The sequence below is a fragment of the Canis aureus genome, chromosome 3 (assembly GCF_053574225.1).
Source record: "Canis aureus isolate CA01 chromosome 3, VMU_Caureus_v.1.0, whole genome shotgun sequence".
NCBI classification, from domain to species: domain Eukaryota; kingdom Metazoa; phylum Chordata; class Mammalia; order Carnivora; family Canidae; genus Canis; species Canis aureus.
In genome coordinates this window covers 592,154-616,005 of record NC_135613.1, presented here as the reverse complement: position 1 = coordinate 616,005, position 23,852 = coordinate 592,154, and the positions used below count along the sequence as shown (strand labels likewise).

Genomic DNA, 23,852 nt, shown 5'->3' with positions numbered 1-23,852 from the left:
CCCCGGGCCCCGAGAGGCTGGCTGGACACCCCCGCCTGCTGGGCCACCCGTCCCCTCGGGGGCCGTGCTGGGAGCTGGGGTAGGACGGGGAGGCCCGAGGGGCGGGCAGACACCGAGGGACGGGGCCGGGCCGTGCTGGCCCTGGTTTCCAGGAGCCCCAGGCTCAGGGCACCCATGACACCCGCCCTGGCCTTTTGGGACTGGGGGTCCCTGCCGCGCCGGGCGCCCCACGTAACCGCCTTTGGAGTCTCCCTCTGCACTTGGGAGCTCTGCCAGCGCTCCTGACGTCGGATGCAGCGAAATTCGAGTATGAGTCGTGACTGTCGTTCGTGAGACCCATTAAGTTCACAATCAGCCTTGCCGGAGTAACCCAGGGCCGAAATGAAACAAAGCAAACATCCCCTCTCGTGGGATTTTCCGCATTCTGTCCCCAAAGCCCCGTGAATATGAACTCGCCTTATGTATGGGACTGGGCTTCAAGAAGTGGGAGCAATCTAGATGGTTCCTGAGATTTTTTTTCAGAGATGATTCTGCGATAAGGATGTTTTTTGTAGGGCAGCCCCGGGGCTCAGCGGTTTAGCACCTGCCTTCAGTCCAGGGCGTGATCCTGGGGTCCCGGGATCGAGTCCCGCGTCGGGCTCCCTGCATGGAGCCTGCTTCTCCTTCTCCCTCTGCCTGGGTCTCTGCCTCTCTCTCTCTCTCTCTCATGAATGAATAAAATAAAATCTAAAAAAAGAATGTTTTTTGTGTTTCTAGGGCCACAAACCATTAAACCCCACCGTGGTCCATCTGCTTCGGGAGCGCGGGCCGCCTCAACCCCGGGGCCCCGACGGGCAGGGAGGAGTCGGAGAATCCCCTTCGATGGAGACTCTGCCCCCGCCGGGTCCCAGCACAGACGTGGTGACGTAATGAGGCCGCAGCCGCACTCGGTCACTTTGCAGGGATCTCACTTAACATCAACAGTATCCTAAGCCTTCGCGATTTCGCTAATAAACCAGCAAACAGCGGTTCTTCTGGGACGGTTTGACTTCTTCCTGCCGAAGAGCTGCATCCCCCCCGCCTCCCCCCCAACACGCGGCCGGAACGAGATAAACAGCCCGAACTGAGAACTGATGAATTGAGAAATACCTGAAAAAGCTTTGTCTCTAATCTGGGTTCTTGGCAGAACTCCAAGCAGTAGTCTTGATTTTGATTAATATTACAATTTATCCAGTTAAAGGAGCGCCTCATAAATACCCATGAAGCATTTTATTAGGTGATTGTAAATACTTAAAATCTTATTTTGCGGTTCTTTCCACCGCAGACAGGAGGAGCAGTCCGGGGGGTGCGGCGCCCAGCTCGCTCCCTGGGTCACGGCCCGCGGCTCAGACACGCATTGTCCCCACTCGGCGCGGCCGGGCCGGGCTGGTGGCCCTACAGGCCTGTCCTCGCACTGCCCCGGGGCCCCGAACGGCCGCCAGCGCGCCTGCCCTGGTCGTCCCACTAACGCCAGGCATCCGGGCCTTTGCTCGCGGCAACCGGGTGGCAAGCCTGACACGCGTCACCGGCCGCCCTCGCCCCTCGGGTCCCCACCGCCCCGGCCGCCGGCTCACACCCTGTCCCACCAGCACACGCCACAGGATGAAGCCAGCAGGTGGGTGGTGGCGACCCCGCGCCCAGGACAGTGCACCTGCCCGTGGGACCTGCAGGCCGCCCCGCCCCGAGCCGCCTCCTGGCTCATCTCCGCGCCGGTGACACTGGTGTCCCCAACATCCCTCTGCACCGTCTTCTTCTCACTGAGCCTTCTCTGGGCCCTTCTTCCTGGTTCCCCACAATCTCCAGACCAGCACCTGCCAGGTCCCCAGTTTCTCTGTTCAGTGTGACCCGTGGGCGGCTGGACAGCGCTCGGCTTCCAAGGACCCGTGGGGCTCCGTCTGCAGGCTGCGGCGGCTGCTCGGGGGTCAGGGGGCGCTCGGGTCGGGGATGCAGGGGGCACTCAGGTCGGGGGGCACAGGTAGCCCTCAGGTGTGGGGTGCAGGGGGCCCACAGGTCAAGGGAAGCAGGGGGCGATCAGCTCAGGGTGTGCAGGTGGCCCTCAGCTCGGGTGGCTCAGGTGGCCCACAGGTCGGGGGCGCAGGTGGCCCTCAGCTCGGGGGGTGCAGGTGGCCTGCAGGTCGGGGGGCTCAGGGGCACCCAGCTCAGGGTGGCAGGTGGCCCTCATCTCGGTGGCAGGGGGCCTGCAGTTCAGGGCTAGGGCCCGGCCACCAGGGTCACAGACGCCCTCGGTGTTCCAGCAGGTCTGTAGGGAAGAGACCCCATCGGTCACTGCACACGCGTCGCTTGCGGAAACCTGGGATCCGGCCCCGGGCACCTTCAGACCCGTGTGCGGGTGACAGCCCTGCACCCCACCTGCCTCTGCGGCCCCTGTGCGCCTGGGGATCAGGCTCCGGGGACCAGGCTCCAGGGACCAGGCCTCTGCAGGTGCCCGGGGAGCCGCGCAGGAAGCTGCCCCGGCCGCACGCTGCAGGTGGCAGAGGCAGGGCACTGGGGGGACCCAGGGCGCCGCCGCGGGGAAATCTAGGGGCAGCGGCCGGCTGGGTAGGGCTGAGGGAAAGGCCACAACCCGAGCCTTCACCCCTAAAGGGGAAGCGGGGCGAGGGGTGGGGGCACCGTAGGGAACCCATCCCTGTCCCATGTTAACTTGAATGACAAGCTTTGCTTCTTCACAAGTGGGACGTGGGCTCGGCTCCGGTTTTTTTTTTTTTTTTTTAATTTTTTTTTTTTTTTCGGCTCCGGTTTTGCGTGAGGCAGCCCAGGCCTCGCTTGCTGGATCCTGGGCTGAGGTCCGGGGTGGCAGAGGGGGCCTCGAGCCCAGAGCCCAGAGCAGGCCCCAGGGAGCCCCACGCTCAGTGGCTGCTCTGAGACCCTCTGCCCCGGGCTCCGGACGCACAATGACACGCGGAGACACCTTGTGCTCGAATCCGTCCCGGGGCCGCTCGCCTGCCCTCAGCCGTCCTGAGTTCACTGGGGTGACCGAAGCCATCGGACCAGGACGTGTTTGCTGGGTTGGGTCTAAACGTCAGAATCCTAGGGCGGATCGGCCCGTCTTGCTTTTGCTGGGGGCTCTCCTCCGTCGGGCCTGCGACCGCTCGGGGCCGAGTCCCCTACGCATACAGTCTGCATCCTGGCCACGACGAAGGGCTCCTGCTGCGTCCTTGCCCCATCGACGCCTCTTACCGGCACGTTCTTCCTACAGCATCTCCACGACTAGTCAGTATATTCTGGAGGCTGAGAAAACTGTGTACAATGTGGGGTGGGACGTGACATGTCGCTACCCGAACCCTCATCCGCCACACTGACCAGCATCCTCTGAAGCGCACTTCGGAAAACCCGTTTAAGGCGACGCCGACTGCGCCTTCTGATGCCGGGAATCTCTGGTTGGCCCCTGAGTGCTCCTAAAGCCCCCCCATTAGTTTGACCCAACCCTCCGGACTCCACGCTTGCACTTTACTCTAAAAACCCCGTAGCCACCCGTCTTACAGTGGGTATGAATTACACTAATCCAGAAAAACACACAGAACACAGAGCGAAAGGCCTAAGTCTCTGACGAGCAACTAGAGTAAATCAACCAGTTTGGTAATTCTTCCCCAAACAGCCACTCTTAATTTTGCTCAGTTTCTGATAACGTGGGTTTTTTTTTTTTTTTTTTTAGAATTTTTTAAATGGCTTATTTTTTTTTTATTGGAGTTCAATTTGCCAACATACAGAATAACACCCAGTGCTCATCCCGTCAAGTGCCCCCCTCAGTGCCCGTCACCCTGTCACCCCCACCCCCCGCCCACCTCCTCTTCCACCACCCCTTGTTCATTTCCCAGAGTTAGGAGTCTCTCATGATAACGTGTTTTAAAAATAAGCAAATGAGGGAGACCTGGGTGGCTCAGCAGATGAGCACCTCCCTTTGGCTCAGGGTGTGATCCTGGAGACCTAGGATCGAGTCCCACGTCGGGCTCCCTGCATGGAGCCTGCTTCTCCCTCTGCCTGGGTCTCTGCCTCTATCTGTGTGTCTCTCATGAATAAATAAATAAAATCTAAAAAAAAAAAAAAAGATTTTCTTAAAAGAATAAAATGGGTGACAGGCACTGAGGGGGGCACTTGACGGGATGAGCACCGGGTGTTATTCTGTATGTTGGCAAATTAAACACCAATAAAAAATAAATTTATTATTAAAAATAAAATAAAATAAACAAAAAAATCTTAAAAAAGAATAAAATAAAAATAAGCAAACAAAAATTAACAACGTTAGAGAACATGTTGCCTCAGGCTTCCTGTATGAAGTCTGCTCCTCCCTCTGCCTGTGTCTCTGCCTCTCTCTGTGTGTCTCTCATGAATAAATACATAAAATCTAAAAAAAAAAAAAATTATTAAAAGAACAAAATAAAAATAAGCAAACAAAAATTAACAAAGTTAGAGAACATGCTGCATCCTCAGAAGAACCCAAGCAGAGAAAAACATCTCCCCTACTAAGAAACACTTTCTTAGTTACCTACATATGAGTGACATATCATTCATCATCCAAAAGGAGCTCTGAAAAACAGGAGAGCAAGATGTAATTAGTTCACCTCACGTATCAATTATCCACTTCATGCAGGGCACTAGTCCAGGTACGTCGGGGGATTCCGAGCAGAAGGAGTATGACCAGGTGACCAGGTGGAGCCTACACCCCACCGGGTGATACGGGACTGTACACAACTAGAACTGCCAGATGGGGTTACTAGGATCACAGCAAATAATAAGGTATATCGAGTGAATAAGGAAACAACGTAATTTCAATCGATCTAGGGTAGAGTCTATAGAGAAAGTGGCATTTCATCTAGTTTTTTACGGAACAGGCTGACGTTTTAGCAGTGAAATTTCTAAGTCGAGAAAAATATTGGATCAGAAATATGAATATTAAGAACATGTAAAGTATGTCTAAGTATATTTGGGGAAATTTCTGCTTCAAAGATTGTTGACTATATTCCAGGCATTTATAAAGGGTATTTTCCCTTATGAACTGCATTCATTCGGAATTAGATTAAGGCCAGAAGTCATTCGAACTCAGTACGGATGAGCAGTTGTCAAAAGTTAATAACTTGCACTGATTATTTATGATCCCCTTGAAGTTTCTTTAATTAAGCTGGCTTTCATAATCCCTGCCTAATGCCTTATCAGCTTGATTCTTATCTGGGTAAGCACTGGCTGCTACAGACAGGGGATCCGCTATGAGACTCAAGATGATACAAAAGAATTTCAGACTTAAATGAACAATTGATTGCTAATGTCAAAAAAAAAAAAAAAGAGGAAACGGGCCCAAAATGGAATCACTTGGGTTAAGCCCCGCATCAGCACACCAAAGTGTAATGGCTAACCCGGCTGCAGCTCCGTCCTCTCCTAGGAATGTAATCTTTGTCAGTTTGTCCAGCATCTCCGGGCTGCGCCAGGAAGGTGGTCGGCCTGGCGGGTCCCCTAAGGTAAGATGACCGTCCTGGAAGAAAATCCTGTCTTCTGCTTATGACTTCGTTCTCCCACCCACTTTCTGTCTTTAAAAACGTTTCCTTTTCTGCAGCTCTTCCGAGCTCCTTTCTGTTTGCTAGATGCGATGCTGCCGCATTCACGAATCACTGAATAAAGCCAATTAGATTTTCAAATTTACTCAATCGAATTGTTTTGCTGTTGCTTTTGTTGTTGTTTTTAACAGTAAGTGCCCACTCAGCAGGGGTTAAGAGTTAATCTCTCTAATTTTTTCTGTCCTGAAATGCTGGTACGTAGTGCTCCACTCCTGAAACTGGACTCCCTGTCCTCACACTGCTAGACCGTCCTTTGGCCCTTCCAATACGTGGACCTTCCAATACGTGGATCGTCTTAGCCACGTAGATCATCAGATTTACAGAGTGAAACACCGCATGAGATTGTAGCAGAACAAAACTGAGAGGGAAAGCAAAAGAACACTAACGGTGCAAAGTACAGCAGAGAGGCCACAACGTCAAAGCACTGATACCCTAGAAGAAAAGAAAAATAACAAGTGCCAAGAGAAAAGGTCTGTACCTTCTTAACCCCATTCCAATACCCCGAAACAGAGTTCGCCAAACACCCCCATCATTAGACTCACCCAAGAATCCCCTTAGACGTGCAGATGCTCAAGATCTAACCCAGGCCTCTGAGGTTGGAGGGTCTTCAAGGTGGAAAACTGGGGGGGGAAAAATAAATAAATAAAAATAAAAAAAAAATTAGGAAAGGTGGAAACCTGGGGATAATCATGGCGATTCTCATATACACTCAAGCTTAAGAAGAATGAACGTACGGCCTCGATAATTTACCCTGAATTCATGGGCTGCCTAGTTGTTAACTCTTCTTTTTATCACTATGTGACGTCTCAGTGAAGAAGGGAATGCGTGGTCTAGTCCCTTTAAGCTAGCACCTTGCTTTGATGGCTGATTTGTCCCTAGGAAGTCGACCTTTAAGGGCGGCTCCCCCTAACAGACCCATCTGATCATGGTTCCCAGACCCAAACAGGATCAAGACCCCATGGCCCCCCCTTCGTGGGTCTCCTCATGTTACATGTGGATGATCATTAAGGAAACAACTCTTAATTGTGGACAGACTCCTAGTAACACTGCAATCCTACCTACATGTCTTACTTGATACAGAAAACATCAACCTAGAGATAATAATAGATAGAAAGGTGAGGTTATCAAGTGGATGGAGTCCTAAACACTATTTTTTTTTTTTTAAGAATTGGCAAAGGACTCATAAAGAGTGGTAAATCTTCTCATGATCTGGTATCTTCCTACACAAGGGAAATTACATCTTCTTTTAAGCCAATTCACTCTTAAAAGCAACATTCAATACAAATTGGGCTCAAATTTAATTTCTTTCTGTCCTGTAGATGGATTTTTAGAAGTGACTTTTGTTTTCTTTGATTTCAGAATAGCTTTGAACGATCTCCTCTTAAGGATACAGAAATGGTTTTGCAATCTTCTGTTGTTTCCTTGTGACCCCCTGAGATTTCTGCGTTCTATTAAGTAATTTTAATCTCATTTGTCTTTTTCTCTTGCCTACTTTTCTCTGTTGGACTTTGGGATTTACGCAAATCTCATCAAAAGTGGACCATCCTGCTTAAGAATAACATTCACTTTTTTTTTTTTTTCTCCATCAATTTCAACCCAAGTTTCTTGATCCAGTCATTTTTGGCCGAGAATCTCAAGTTCATCTTGAAGAAAAGTTATTTATTTCTCAGGGGATATGATTATATCGTTTTTCTCTCTCCTCAAATGACTCGTTGAAATAGATTTCTGGGGACTAATTTATATTAATTCCAAAATATGACTCTGAGGGCATGAACATTAATTGAAAGACTATTTTTATCACCTTATGCTCTCCTTTAAAAATAAGTGACATTTTCCCTAGATTTAATTCAACTTTCACTTTTGACTAGGGTATTAAATGTCAGAAATTATACTTCTCTGTGTGTGTGTGTGTGTGTTTAATAATTCTCCAACAAATGCAATTAGTCTTAAGAGAATCAGGTTATGGTGTGTTTCTTTTAATTCCGTAAAATAAAACAGTCATTTGTGTTGAGGCAGAAGGTTTCTGGAAGGACGTAAGCCTTAAACAATGTGTAGTTCACAAATATACATACTCATTAAAAGTAGACATTTTTGAAGCCCTTATAAATAAATCCTTAAATAATTTAAATGTGAGGTTTATAGCCCCAGCACATCTGAGAACGACGGTAAACCTCAGCTTCAATAAGAGAGAGAAGTAGTAACCATTATGCTAACACGTGTTGCGTGACTCGTAAGTGCCACAAATGGCCCCCGTTTAATTCAATAATCACAAAAACCCATGTAGATATTCTTACTATCCTCAACTTACGCACACTGTCGAAAGTCACACATCTTGCAAGTCAGAAAACCAGATTTCAAAGTCAAGTATTTTAATTCAGAAGCTTCTGTCTCTGTCTCCACATTTTACTGGAGTATCTCAAGGAACTTTAGAAAACAAACCAATGGGGGTAGGACAGTGCTTCTCACACGCCCGCCTGTGGTCCCTGCGGAGCTGTGTGTGCTCGTCGGCAGGAACGGGGCTGCTCAGGGCGCGCCTACCAGACCGCGGCCTGCAGGTGCACGTGGCCGTCCCACCAGGAATCTGCCTTTGGAGGCGCTACGCACTGTAGGGTCCATTTCGTCTGTAGAACTACAATACGGTTACCTGCTCAGTTAGACTTTTTCCAAAAAATAAAAAATTCAACAAATATCTATTCATGAATAATTGAAAAACAAACTCATGACATGAACCAATGACTACTGAAATAAATCCAAAATGTACACACGTGAATCAAGATAATTGGAGAAGGAATTTCTGGATGAAGTACAATCTTTTCTACTTCAGAAACTAAAATTACATTCTGCGATTTCACAAACTGAGAGCCCTCTTTTTCTACCGTCCTTATTCACACACACGTACACACCTGCACACACACACACACAGAATAGGTCCGTGGCCAAGGGGCAGAGAGGGAGTCCCGTCCAAGCCCGCTCCAGGTGGAGCTCATCTCCCTGACATCACAGCAGGATCCCCACCTCTTCACCTGACATCACAGTGGGATCCCCACCTGGTCACCCTGACATCACAGCAGGATCCCCACCTCATCACCCAACATCACAGCAGGATCTCCACCTGGTCACCCACATCACAGCTGGCTTTATCAGGCCCCTCCTGGAGTCCATCAGGCATCTGAGTCCCTCATTTCTCAGCTCGGCTTGTCTCACCCGGTGAGTCCGATGGAGTCGAGGGCTTCCTTCCTAACGTGCATGAGGCAAGTGATCATCAGGAGCCCCGGGTCACAGCCTGTGACGTCAGCAAATGCACGGTGTCCCCTGAGGTCCGGATGTGACATGGCCTGGAAGGACCCTGGTTAGCCTGGCAAAACCCGCGGCATGCGGGGAGCAGCACGTTCCCCAGAGGAAGACAACATGAGCAATCCTCCAGGCTTGTCACACATTGAGGCCAAGCGTGTAAGCAAGGGGAGACGTCACCCTAGGCCCACCTGATCCCCAGGCCCGACTTCAGTCCCCTAGTAGGAGATCTAAACTTGTCTTTTTCCTTTTGGAACAGCTTGCAAGTGGGGGGCAGACGTGTGCCGAAGCCTCGTCGCACACGGTCTCCCACCTGGCATGGGGCCATCCCGTTGCCGCAGCGCAGAGGCTGCCCAGCCCGGGGAGCGGGGGTGAGGGTGGAGGCCGGGCGCGACCAGAGGCCGCCTGGCATGCGGGAGACGAAGGCCAGCCCAGACCACTGCGGAGTCGCATAGAGCAGGTCACAGGACAGGGCCCGTCTGGGATCAGGAGCCACAGCTGACGGCTCCGCAGCATCCGCTGCCCTCAGGCGCCCGCCTTCCACCCCAGGCAGCTCGTGGCTCCCCCAAAGCATCGGGGCGGCTCTGGATCGTGTGTCCCCTCCTGCAGGAGCCCGGACTGGGGCACCCAGGTCACGACCTCGCGGGACAGGGACGGGCCTGGCTCGGGCCGCCCCGGGTGAGGAGCCTGCCTGAGGATCCCCCCACTCACACGTGTGCACGCCGGCCTCTCTCGGCGGATTCGCACAGGTCACACACACACGAGGGGAGGCCGGGGAGCACGAGAGCCCCCTTAACTACCGCGGGCGTTTAACTCGTGATCGGCCCACCGAGTGTCTGCTCGGAGCGTCCCCTGGGCCACCTGCTCTCTAGAGTCCTGACCATGAAGATCTGCGCCTCTACTCGTGTGACTTAGCAAATCGATCCGTGACACTCGTATCAGATCTTTCCTACCGCGGCCACTCATGTCTCGTCTTAGAAACAGCACATCTTTTGTGCGAGCTACCAGTTGGTGACCGTGCGCTCTGCCCCAGCCCACGGGCCACCGTGTGATTCTTCACGGATCCCCTCGTGGCAATGTTTCCTCTGCGAAGCCACTCGTCCCCGTGGCAGGTAGCGTCACATTTCCAGGCGGGATGGGCTTGCTGGAGGCCCAGGAAGATTCTCGGACGACTCTGATCAAGTGATTGAGCTGGAGCTCGCGCCACGCTCCCATGCTGGTTCCTGACTGCACGTACGTCCAAATGCTCAAAGGCCTCCTCTGCATAACATATAGGGGGAAAGAAACTGTTGACAGAAAGAAAAAAAAAACTTTCTTGTCTAAAACTGTGCCAAAAAGGAATGAAAAAAAAATAGAATGCCTAATTATGTAAAGTTTACTGCTTGATTTAAAAGCCTTTCCATTGTTCAGGATCCTTTTAATTACTGCTGTGAACTGCCATCTCCTGTGATCTCTGGTGCGCACCGCCATCTGTTTCTCAAATATCTTATGATCTTGAAATAACACTGCATGCGACCCACGCTCTTACAGTCAGTCTGCCGGGACAGCGTGAGGGACCCCACACAGTGGGGCCGCACATCTCGCTGCTCACCGTGAAGGAGGAAAGCAAAGCCACCTGCAAAGGCCCGGTGTGTTCTCAAGCTTCGTCTGGACGGTGCCTCCAGACAGAGGAACGGAGGAGGCAGGCCCGCCACTGATTCGCTGCATGGCATTGCGCAGGTTTACGCGGCTCGCTGATTTTCAGTTTTCCCATTTGCGTAAAGAGGGGGTGGCCCGGCGGAGACAGAGGGCCTCCCAGAGCTGGGGCGTCCACCAGCCACGGACCCCCGTACCATGGGGTGTCGCCTACCCACCCCCAGGAGTTCTTGCTCTGTCTGCAGACGCCCACGGACATCAACACACAACCCAGTCAAGACACTGACTTAATCACAACACGGAACCTTTGCTTAATGGTGACTCGCAGGCTTCACTGCACAGCAACCAGGTTTCCGTAGGCTGCTGAAAGAATGTGGTCGTGGGAAAACATGAACAGAGTCATTCTGATCCATTCTACAAAAAAAAAAAAAAAGTCCTCTGTGTAAGTGTGCATGTGTGTGTTGGGGTATTGTGTTGTTGGGTTTGTTTATGGGATTTGGCATGATAGAGCCTAGGAAGTCATGAACTCAACAACAACCAAACCTCAGGTCTCAACTCGATTAAAGGCCTAGAGAGTGAGGGAAACTGGCTAATCCGTGTTCATGCCTAATTTGCGCCTATATCCTCACCGTGCGCAGAACGGATGCCAAACCGAGTTGACCCTTGAGCCACATGGGCTTAAACCACATGGGTCCACTTATACGTCGATTTTTTTTTTCAATAAACAGTACAGGACCATAAGTGTACTTTCTCTTCCCTACGATTTTCTCAGTGGCACCTTCTTTTCTCTAGCTTACTTTACTGTAAGAATAAAATATATAATACATTTAACATAAAAACTGGGTTAACCAACTGTTTACGCTATCAGAAAGGCCTCTGGTCAAATGTAAGTTATGAGTAGTTAAGTTTTGGGGAGAGTCAAAAGCTATAAAGTGGATTTTCCACTGTGTGGGGCTGTCAGTGTCCTTAACCCCTGTATTGTTCAAGGGTGAACTGTAAATATTTATTGACCTTTAAGATTTTGCGGTTCTAGGATTATAATTTGACTGAAAGAGGTTAAGTTAAGACATGTCAAAACAGTCCAGTCTGCTCAGTACCTGGACATGGTGAAATCCCTTTTATTTAATTAATCTATTTATTTAAACAAAGAAAATCTGTCAAAATATTTGTTAAAAAAAGCCCAGCTGTCTTACTTATTTTGGGGATTATATCGTGAACATTCTAAGGAAATAATTTTGAAATATGCAAAAGATTTAGGTATAAGAATGATAAAACTAAAAATGTATAAAAGCAAAATTTGATATGATCTGTTAAAAATTGGGTTGGTTAAGGCTATCATGGGGCAGCTACGTGATTTTTAAAAGAGTGATAATACATACACACATAGTTATGTTAAGTAAAGAGCAGAATTGAGTTGTATGACTATTGTCTGACGCTGATACAAATTTATTTCTAGAAATGTGATATAATTTGCTAATATAATGCATTAAAATTCTTTGTATAGTAAAATGACTGCTTGCTTTAACATATCATCAAGTATATATTATATCAAACAAAATTCACTTAAAATATTATTACAAAAATAAAAAATAAAAATAAAAAATATTATTACATATCATAGATAATACATAGTAAAATGAGTAACGCACTATATATGTGACAAATAAAAATTCTCTAGTATTAAAATGAACGATCTTAGGTTCTTGGTCTGTGGATGTATTTTATCTTTCATATGCATTACAAATTTTCTCTGCATAAAAATTAAAAAGATTTTTTTTTCTTCTGATTCACTTTTTCTGTGTGCTTCCATTTCAACCTTCGTACTGCTACTCAGTATCTGTGGGGCTTGAAGCAGCTCAAGTTTTCTTCTGTTTATTCTCTGCAAACGGAGGAGAGAGCCTCAATTGAAATGTACTTGGGGCAGTGACCTAATCAAAGAAGAGAATGAGCTGAATGGATGCCAGGACTGCACTGGAATACCACCCGTTCGTTATAAGGCCCCTTCGTGCAAACTCAAGTGTCTACAAAGAATGCAGAGTATTGCAAGGAGTGCAGAAGACTGAAGCAGAAGACGACCCAGGAGCAGGGCAGCAGATGGCAAAGCGCATCTTCCCGGCGCCCAGACACTACAGACCCGTGTAGCTCCTGCTGACTGTTGCCAGATGGGAATGTGGGTTTTGCATTACCCGGGGCACTGGCGAGAAGTCTAGAACTTGGGGTAGTTTCTCAGTGTTTACCACCAACTGGTGGCTAACTTTTGTCTTTGCTATTATTTTTAAGACCCTGATGGCCATAATTTTGTGTACGGTATTTTGTGTGCAGTAATGTAGGTAGGGCCAGTAATACCAGAAGCAAGGGGAGGGCTGAGAGGGCGTTTCCTGACCTGGAAACAAGGATCTCCTAAAGACACAAGTCGAGGGACACAGCCACGCTCAGTGGCGTCAGGGAGAGGGAATGAGCGACATAACTCTGTCCCTGGGGCCTCCAGCCAAATGCAAAGAGAAGTCAGCGTCCGAGAGCCCGCCAATGTGGTCGCACAGGCCCAGCCCCTGGTCAAAGAGCAGCGTGTACAACGTCAGGGGGAGAAAGGCCAAGAGAAGATTTCTGGCACAAATCCTAAATTGCTTTTCATAAAATATTAAAGCCAGGGTTTATCTCAACAGTGCTTTGTAGCTTTCAGCAAGTCTGTCCTTTTTCATCCCGTCCAGGATATTTATAACCAAATACAATCATTTTGCCGAAGTGTAACCAAAGATAAATTAATGTATGACTTTATAGCACCACAATCTAACAGGCTGTTAAACAGCATGATCGAATTAAAGGTCCTGAAAATGGCATAACTAATGGCACTGTCTTGGAAAAAAAAAAAAATCGTGCTAATGTGGAGGTTCATGAAATGTGTATGAACCGTATAACATATTCATGCCCTATTACTGAGAATTTCAAAGTGTCTCACTGCTCAAGATAATAGGCCTTGATTCAATTCAGTCTGATGTGGCATGAATTTTATGTGCTAATTAGTAAAGCATTTCTTAATGATTAAGGAGAAAAAATCAGATAACATTTGATTGGAAACCCAACTGTCAGAGATAAAACATAGCTACAACTGAGGTTAGAATGAACGCCACTCATTTTGAATTCAGGTGTCTTAATTATGATAATTAATGATTGTATTCTCTCTACAAATGAATTCAACCAACATGATAAGCATATGGTAATTAAAGTGCTTTTTTAGGGTAGGAAATTTAAACCAATGACATCAATAATAATCGTGTCCTTTTTCTGTGTTTTAAGGTTAGTTTTCTATCAACGTCTGCTTCCCCCCTTTAGTCCTTTATGAGTCTCATGCACTGTTACTACTTTAATAACAAGCGTATTTCGAGGGGTTGATATCTGTTGACATTGGATTTCTGGCAGGAATGCAAATCATTTCCTTTCCTTGAAGTTAGAGATAGTGAATCCTGCTCTCTATCAGCGCTATGAAAGTTTGTTAAAAATAACGTTGGATTTATAAGACACCGGTGCCTGGGGTTAATAAAAAAAAATAAGTAACTGACCCAGGAGACATAGGTTAATATGGATAGCTTTATGTAAGGATGATTGCATAAAATTTGATAGGTCATTTACATTCTGATTATTCTGAGTGTAATCTAATCACAGAAAATGGTTTTATTTTTATTTTTTATTTTTTACTTTTTTTAGGAAATGGTTTTTAAAGGTTCACATGATCATTGCAGGGCTTTTCACGCCGCCACATCCAGACCCAGACTTCCACAGTAACCGTCTGCCTCCTTTATCAGCCAGCCCCATCCTACCTGCATTACCCAGCACCTACTCCTCACTTTGGCTGATACCGAAGAGCCTTCGCGAAATGATGCCGACCTTCCCGTCCAGCCTCACCTTCCACGTTTATTCTATTTGTGCCTTACTCTTCGGGTCAAAACGCTTGATTGCTTACAGGCCTCTCACCCCTCTGTCTCCTTGGAAACGCCTCCCTCCTCCACTGGTTTGGCTCCATCCTTCAGGAAGATGCTTGCAGACCTTCTAAGCAACCTTTCAGGACTATCCCTCTAGAATTGAGCCCTGTGTGACTTGCATATCCCAGTAGACACGCTCCCTCTTTTCTTCCCCACAAAACTGTGAGATGCCCGAATATAGCCGTCCTTTCTTCTCCTCAATGCCTACAGCATGTTTGGACATACAGCAGATGTTTTAACAATATCCTCAAAAAAAAAAAGTAAAAAAAAAAAGTAAAAAAAAAAATATCCTCAGTAATGAGAGAGATCAATCAATGGTCAATACCTTAACAAAACAAGAGAGGCACCCTTAAATAATTGTGCTATTCACTATTTAGCGGTGCTTATTAAGTTGTGATTTTTTTGTTTTTATTTTAAAAGTATGAGACCCAGTCTGTGCAGCTCCGATGTGTCACTGGACAGCTACCAACCACTAATCTACTAAAAAAAGGTAATTACTCCACGGAGTGGGGCAGGTGATACGGAGATATTGCTCGCAAGCCCCAAAACAAGTCAGGAAAAGGAAAGGAAAGTCTAGCTCATGAATATTCCGTATGGGGGGAAAAAAGTGGAAAAACAATATTTTTGTTTGTTTGATATTTTTTTTTTTTTTTTTTTTTTTGCAGTCCAAAAAAAGTCTTAGAAATAGAAGCTGGTCAAAGGAATGGAAAGACCACTCCAGCGCAGAAGAGAGATGATGCTGTGATCCTTTCCCTGATGCAGAGGTAAGGTTTAGGCAACTTTTTAAACCCATAGGCATATTCCTCAAAGTGTAAATTCATTCGTTCTCTAACAGACCTTTTGCTGATTATCTAAAAACCCAAGCCAAAGAAAAATGTTCTCTTATTTTCAGGCAAGTAGCCAATCAGGGTGGACCACAATGGACAGTGAGAGTCAAAATTCTAGTACATTCTACGTGTAAAAACTAGACATGCACAGATGTTTGAACGGCCTTGAAGGGGAGGACTATGGTGAAACAACATTGTTCCATTTTTCTTTCTATTCCATAGTAAATTTTATGTATTATTAGGATGTTTTCATATGGAAACTAGTCTGTTGCTTTAGTCAGGCTGGCGAAAACCACTACGAATCCATACTTCCTAAATATTCACGTTCAGTAACTAAATTTGCTAATTTGGGTTAAATCTAGTTCTTTCTGGTCACATCTGTCCTAACGCAAAACCATCTCACGACACAGCAGTCAGTTCTGGGTTCCTCCCACAGCTTAGGTCTCATGCAGTTTTCTTTTATGCTCTAAGCATCACATCGAGGGCTTCAGGGGGTCGGCACTTCTGTTATGGGTGGGCCCTGCGGGAGGCAGGAGTCTCCCCGAGTGTATGCTGGGTCACCTCGCGGCGTCCTTGGTCCCTTTCCTGACGCCACGGAAGCCACGGGGGTAAGCGCAGCGTCCAGACCTTGGTGGCCAAGATTCTGACATTTCAGAAACAAAAGCAAAGGCCTTTCGGTCCCGTGTAGCAGCAAGGCCAGAGCCCCCGGAGCTGGGGCCCATCAGGCATGTGGAGGGACCAGGCCATGCGGCCTGGGGCGGGGGGTTGGGGCCCAGCCCGTCTCCCCACCTCCTCTGGATTAACCCCCGCACGCCAGTCATCGAACCTCATTCTCTCCTATGGTAGCAAAGTTCATAAGCTGCAGAATTTTTGAGTTAGGATGTACATATTCTGGTTCCTCTTCTGAAAATGGAACATGGCAATTTGAGGAGAGGCCAGCCAAGGTCCCGGAGCAGACACCCCACACCGTTGTGCTTCCTTTCCTGCCACGTGGCTCCTACCTGTCCAGGTTGCTTTGTGCAAAGAGAGCTGGGAGTCAGGGGTGTCCCCCCACCCCGGCCCTCCTGCCTTTGCAACTTGAGCCCCCGACAGCCCACTTGTGAAAGGGGAGCTTTTCCCTTCAGTGGCAAAAATACAATGTAAACATCCTGGAAGCGGGGTGTTTGGTAAAGTACCAAACGGAGTGTGCGGAGACGTAGCTGAATTCACCACTTGAATCTTTTTTGTTGAAGAGTGACTCAAATGCCAAGCTTTCCGGAGGTCACACTTTACCGTTGTCTCAATGGGGCTCAGAAGGCCCAGCGATGCTGCGGGTCCGGCCCCTGATAAGCCCTGGTCTTTAAGAAGGAAGGAGACACACTCGAACCCCGGCAGCGCTGGCCCTGAGCAGAGCTCCTCTCAGCTCTTCCCGCGTGCGGCCCCGCGGCCCCCTCATGGTGATGGTGGCTCTGACGCTGCAGATGGAAGCGAGCAGTCGTCATCACAGATATTACACAAACAGGGTGCGAGAGCCATGGTGCTCCGCGGTCACCTCAGGAGGCGGAAAGCTGTTGGTGTTATGCTACGTCCGACAGGAAGGGCTGTGATGAGCGTTGTCCAGGGATCGGGGGCTTCCTGCTGCCCCCATAGCTGAGCATGGGGACAGGATACCAGCCTCAGTTTTGCACGAGCTGCTCACATGCACGGAGCAGAAGCATTACGCTGTGCAAAGCCCCCGGCTGCTGAGGGCGTCTGTTCTAACCACACATCCCCAAACTGAAAAGTAACCTCAGGATGTGCTCAGAGAACCGCCGAACCCACTGCGAGGCAGACCTAAGCCAGGTCACTCGGCCTCCATGACACCAGCTTCAACAGGTGGGCCAGTGACTCCGCGGGTCTCCAGCCATTGGCGGGAGAGTCCACTATGTCCCTGGAGAATCTGATTCTGTCCTTCTCCCCAACGCCTAATAAAGCGCCATCCGTCCCCTTGGTGGACGGCTGGGAGTCATGCTAATGATATAAAACGTTGACAGGAGAGCAGGATCCTTCCTCAAGGGGACGTAGCCTTCCCTCCATTTAAGGGGTCCTAGGTCTGTCGACTGACTCAAGTCTGAAGGACCATGACACTGTTCTTATGACTCAGGTTGGACATTGGATCATTTTACCCAGAATTCTTCATCTGATTCAGACCAAGCAAGAATTTAGGAGACCGAATGTCTATTTCTCTTCTAAAGACACGGCGATACGCCAGCTGATGCCACAGGTCTGCGGGAGTCAGACCATTCTCATTGCTGTTTTGACTCTGCTGCCCCTTGTGCTAACCAGACCTCCTTCCTTTGGGGATGAAACACTGTCTCTTGGCCCCTAGCACTGGGCCCTACCACTAACTGGGATAAGAATCCAGTTCCCCCCACCCCGCTGCATTTAAGGATCCTATGTCCATGACCGCAATTCCCATAGTGGGAACTTTTGACCTACGGGAAAAGAATGACCACAAAGCTCTCCATTGATGCCGGGGCCACTCCTCACACATTCATCTCTCGGTCATTGGGAGAAGTGTGTCCGCTGGGCCCTCCCAAGTCCTACATGATAAACCCACACTAACATTCCCATCCCTCTAAGGAGACGATCCCCTAAGAGGGTCCTCCTCCACAGCGTACCGAGGCAGCTCTGGCATTTCCCCCTCGCACAGTGTAGGCCACCTTTTGGGCCATGTTCCGGCCAAACAATCAAGTACTAGAGCCTTTTCTTACCTCTTGAGCTACAACCTCAAATCCAGAATTTCAGCTTAGTGGAACTGAATAATTTCAGTCGGATCCAACTTTATGTTCCTCACATCATTATCCCCCATCCTGAGTATACACTCCCACCTGTAGTCTCTAGATTTTTGCATAAGAAGTTTGTGTATATATGTTTAGCATGTAGGTATGTGTTCGTGAATTAAGAAACAAAAGATAGTGATAGTCTTTTTTTCTCCTTGTCATTCCCCTTTTTATGGTGATAGTGCTTAATATTTTCTCTTCTTTTTTATTTATTTTATTTTATTTTATTTTATTTTATTTTATTTTATATTTTATTTATTTATTTTTAATATTTTCTCTTCTTACGTCCATTTAAGACTAAAGTACTGAAAAACTTATATCTGATGGGTTTAGTTTGGTCCGAATAACCATCCCTCTGTGTCTGTCTGTGTATGTAGGATTTAGATCATCTCTATTGAGAGCACTTCCCTTGTCCTTCTCACAATTCTCTGTTTTATGAACTCTTGAGAGAACTTTATTTTTTCTTTTGTGAATTGCTTTTTTTTAAAAATTCAATTCAATTTAATTAATATATATTGTATTATTAGTTTCAGGGGTAGAATTTAGTGATTCATCAGTTGCATATAACACCCAGTGCTCATAACTTCAAACCCTCTTTGATGCTCTTCACCTAGCATTTAACGCTCATCACCTAGACAGGAGAGCAAAGGGAAGATTCTCATACACCAATGATACCCCATGTCCCCACTTGCATCGCCTCCAGCAACCCTCAGTTTGTTTTCTAGAGTTAAGAGTCTCTTACAATTTGCCTCCCTCTCTGTTTTCATCTTCTTTATTTTTCCTTCTCTTCCTCCATGTTCATCTGTTTTGTTTCTTAAATCTCATATGAGTGAAATCACTTGGTATTTATCTTTCTCAGACTGACTTATTTCACTTAGTATAATACCCTCTAGTTCCATCTACATCATTGCAAATGGCAAGATTTCATTCTTTTTGATGGTTGAGTAATATTCCATTCATATTATATATATATATATATATATATATATATATATATATAACCCACATCTTCTTTATCCATTCATCTCTTGATGGACATCTGGGCTCTTTCTGTGGTTTGGCTATTGAGGACATTGTTGCTATAAATGCTGGGGTGCAGGTGCCCCTTCAAATCACTATGTTTGTATCCCTTGGATAAGTACCTGGTAGTACAATTTCTGGGTCGTAGGGTAGCTCTATTTTTACCTTCTTGAGGAACCTCCATATTGTCTTCCAGAGTGGCTGCACCAGCTTTCATTCCCGCCAACAATAAAAGAGCATTCCCCTTTCTCTGCATCCTCACTAACATCTCTTGTTTCCTGACTTGTTGATTTTAGCCGTCCTGGCTGGTGTGAGGTGGGATAACACTGTGGTTTCGATTGGTATGTCCCTGATACCAAGTGACGTTAAGCATTTTTTCATGTGTCTTTTGGCCATTTCCATGTCTTCTTTGGAGGAATGTCCATTGATGTCTTTTGCCTATTTCTTAACTGGATTTTTTGGCTTGGGGTGTTGAGTTTGGTAAGTTCTTTATAGATTTTGGATACTAGCCCTTTATCTGATAAGACATTTGCAAATATCTTCTCCCATTCCATAGGTTGCCTTTTAGTTTTGTTGACTATTTCCTTTGCTGTGCAAAAGCCTTTTATCTTGATTAAATTCCAAGTTCATTTTTGCTTTTGTTTCCCTTGCCTTTGGAGACGTGTCTAGCAAGAAGTTGCTAGTATTTTAAGACTTAATAGATTAATTTAAAAAAAGCTTAATGGATTAATTCATAAAAATAAAAATACAAATACCCAATAAAATATGAAAAGCTTGAAGCAGTTCTCAACTTCACTATCATGTAAATACCACTGAATAAATATAGACACCATTTTTCCTTCAAATTATATACATACGTACACAGAATAACTAAGACAGGAGAGCAAAGGGAAGATTCTCATACACCAATGATTTAAATACAATGTGACAAAATTTCCAATAGAAACATGGCTCATTTGTCATTATCTTATTTTAATAATATTTCTATAAGTATTTGTTGAGTAATAACATTTTTTAACCACACATACTCACCGCTTACACCACTTTTCACAACACACACCCAACACAGAGCACACACTTGCCAAACGTGGACCACACACAGCATACATAGGCCACGCACACACCTTGTGTAGTCCACACACACAACACGTAAACCACCTGCCCCTCACACATACACCACACACATGACTGCCACACACCACATATATACCACACTCCACACATACAATATACACATATCACACTAGACCACACACGCAGAACAGATACCCACACACATCATGCTAATAATGCACATTTAGCGCACGAAACCTATGCCACAAGCACATAGCACACACCATACATACATGACACATTTGAATAATCATCTTTGCAGAATGATGAATAATGTCCAAAAATAAGAGAATAGTATAAAAGCGAAGAGAATTCGTATGGTGCAATACAATGTTTCTAATTTGTTTTTTAAAAGATTTTATCTCTTTATTTGAGAGAGAGAGAGCACATGCACACATGAGTTGGCGGGGAGGGGCCGAGGGAGAAGCAGACTCCCCCTTGAGCAGGGAGCCCGATGCGGGGCTCCATCCCAGGACCCTGGGACCATGACCTGAGCCGAAGGCAGACACTTAAACGTCAAGCCACTCAGGCACACTAGAATGCTTCTAACTTAAAGCCCATTTTAAATAAAGTCTATATAAGGAAATTCAGAGACCATCTTTATGCATAAAACAAAGATCATAGAGTTCGTATAGTTTTACATTGAAAATGTATTTATATGCATGAAAAAGCTGGATGATACATACCAACATATTAATTTATATAGTCGTTGCTTCTGGGAGTTGAGAAAGATATTTGTAAGTTTCTTTTTCTTCTAAGAAATCCCTTAGTTTTTAATCTTAATGTTTTACAATGAGTACATACTAGAAACACAGAACCATAAGCACCCTTAGATTGAAAATGTATGCCATATATCTTGAGCTTAGAATTTTTACCCTAAGATCTTTTCTTGAGTTCTTTTATCTTTTTGAAGCTAAATGAGTAAATGCTCCATGCTTTCACCTAGGTTCTTCGAAAAAGCAAAGCCAGAGACAAGGGCTTTCAGGTAGGTAGATTAATTTTGGAAATTATCCCAAGAAATGTGATTCAGGGAATTGAAGAAAAAACATTAGGAAGGAGTTAAAACAAATCAAAGATGGGCTATGGGTCTGGTCACCAATGCAAGCAACTGGGACAGGCACACAAAAAAAGGAGGCTTGTTTGGGGAGCCCCGAGGGGCTATGTGGTGTGCACCTCAGAATTCTACTCCGTGAAAGAAAGAGAGGAGCATACCAGCACCCAGTCAGGAGTTGTTTCATGCAGCGTTAACCCCCTCGTATTTCCAGGTGTGAATATGCACAGAATTACTATGTGTAGCTATTTGCTACAGCAATGTCTAGAGTAAAAAAAAATAAAAAAATAAAAAAATAAAAAAATAAAAAAATAAGGCTCTATTATAGGATATGAGGTAGAGCAAAGGATCCTTTCCAAAGATCCTTCTAGATGATTGATATTACTGTGTGAATTTAGACCCATTTAATTATTAATGATTCTGATATTTAAAAAAATTAATATCAGGGGACCCTGGGGGGCTCAGCAGTTGAGCATCTGCCTTTGACCCCAGGGTCCTGGGATCGAGTGCCACGTCGGGCTCCCTGCATGGAGCCTGCTTCTCCCTCTGCCTGTGTCTCTGCCTCTCTCTATGTCTTTCAGGAGTAAATACAGTCTTTCTAAAAAATAAAAATAAAAAAACTAATATCAGGGGGTTACTTTAGTTTGTATGCGTGGATTGTGGTGAAGATCTTTTAGTAATTTTTATTAAAGAACTTAACCATGCTTTACAAGCATCTTCTTAAGTTGTTAGTTCACATATTCTTCATAATGACAGATGCTAGATGACAATTATTAAAGATCTTGCCGTTAAACGTAGTTACTTCTACATTTTGGCAAAGAATAAGTCAGCCTCTATTAGGTTCAATGGGGCACCGTGGTCAAGGACAACTTAAATATAATCGTGAGGGAGAACCACTGACCAATTAACCAGATAAACCCTCCAATCCACGTCGGCCAGATGCCACGGATACTCTTAAGGCAAATTATCCGGATTTCACAACAGCAACAACATTTCAGAAAGGCCATGTGTAAGTCCTATGTAAAGGCACAATCTGATACCTACACAAAAAACAGAGCATGATCCAAGAGCCATTTCCCTGGTAGCCTGTTCTAAGGAAATAATTCAACATAAAGCTTCAGAGACAACACCACCAAGTTTCCAATAACATGAAAGTTCTGGGATAGGAGAATATTAATTAAATTATTCTTCCATATGGTAAAATTTCAAACAACCGTTGAAATGATTATTTCCTATATAATACTATATCACAAATACTATGTCATTTGCTTATGAGAAAAGGAACTACAAAATGATGTATGTGATACTCAAATATGCAAAAGTTTTTCCTGTAAAAGGGAAAATGACAAGAAGGAATGTGAATAATTGAAATCAACAACAAGGTGGGGAATTGAGTGTGCTTTTTAGTTTTTTTTTTTTAGTATTTTACTATTATAATTTTTATGGGTACAATATAACACAGTTGTTAAGGGCAGAGGATGTAAAATCAACGGCCTGAACTAGAATTCTGTTTTTTCTTTGTTTTTTTTTCCCCATGTATCAAATACGTGAACTCGAGCAAATCACTTAATTTCTCTGGGCCTCTACTAGTTGTTCTGAAAAACAAAAATAATAAGGCCGCCTCTGCATGAGGTAGAGAAAGCATCGCGTGTTACTGCACGACCAGTGCTTGGCACAGGGCCTAACCCGTAATAAGTGCTCAGCGAACATCATCAAAAAAAAAAACTAATTAATACCTTTTGTTAATGACTGAAATGAAAAATGTCAAGATTTTAGCTCTAAGGGACACGCAACGCCAGGATTTGAGATGACTTAAGCGTCCATAATCTGAGCCCAAATTTGAGTCGCGACTCTTGATGGCTACACAGCTGTCCTCTTCGGGCCTTCACCGTCAGGGTCAGGGCACGGGTCTACAGGGAGTGGCCAGAAAGTTGTATTCTAAGCTGTTTTCATCTAGAACTTCAAACTCAAAATGACCAGTTAGCGACTGACCACATCATTCCAGGCCTCTCGGGTCCCTCCCAGGGCGCTGAGGTGCAAGCCAGCTCCAGGCCACAAGACGCACCACGGCTCATCCTCTGCAACCTGGTATTGGGGTCCTGGGGATCCTGTAGCCGCAGCTTCCTGGCCTCCTGTGAGCACTCGTTTACGTGAGTCAGCATTTTATTTTTTTAAGTTTATTTAATTATACATGTAATGACTGGGCCTAAGGAAACCGGGACTATACGTTCATTAATCGGGACATTTGAAAGTGTCGCCTGAGAGAACAACCATGTCACAGGTCAAGCAAAATACCTGCAACAGCCGTTGCTCCAACTGGAGCTTCGTGGTGCCCGGCTGGCTGACATAAATGTGCTGGTATCTTCAGGCAAAGCGTCCAAAAGATTAAAATAGATTAGAACAGACAGATGCACGCCAGTACCGTGGAGTGAGACGCTCCTCTCTGGGCTGGTGTAAGTCAGATGTTTGCCAATGAGACTTCCTAAATCCTCCTCATTATTGATTATATCGTAACAAAGACAAACCATCCGTCACCTACTTGCTGGGTGTCT

At 46.0% G+C, this 23,852-nt stretch overlaps 2 long non-coding RNA genes across 4 annotated transcripts; one reads left to right on the top strand and one right to left on the bottom strand.

Annotated features, from left to right (window-relative positions):
* Positions 1-2,779: 2,779 nt before the first annotated feature.
* LOC144304770 (uncharacterized) lies at positions 2,780-8,590 on the bottom strand. Of its 3 annotated transcripts, none has more exons than XR_013371743.1 (4): positions 8,489-8,590; positions 6,128-6,205; positions 4,523-4,563; positions 2,780-3,276 (listed from the first exon to the last, which is right to left on the bottom strand). It is a non-coding gene; the product is annotated as an uncharacterized LOC144304770 (long non-coding RNA). The 3 variants fall into 3 exon arrangements; XR_013371733.1 differs by having other exon boundaries at positions 2,780-3,267; XR_013371729.1 differs by lacking the exons at positions 2,780-3,276; positions 4,523-4,563 and adding an exon at positions 5,409-6,017.
* A 77-nt stretch (positions 8,591-8,667) lies between these two features.
* Positions 8,668-23,454, top strand: LOC144306154 (uncharacterized). The gene is made up of 6 exons (XR_013373180.1): positions 8,668-8,792; positions 12,346-12,681; positions 14,214-14,978; positions 15,154-15,252; positions 21,196-21,234; positions 23,306-23,454. It is a non-coding gene; the product is annotated as an uncharacterized LOC144306154 (long non-coding RNA).
* The last annotated feature ends 398 nt before the right edge of the window (positions 23,455-23,852 follow it).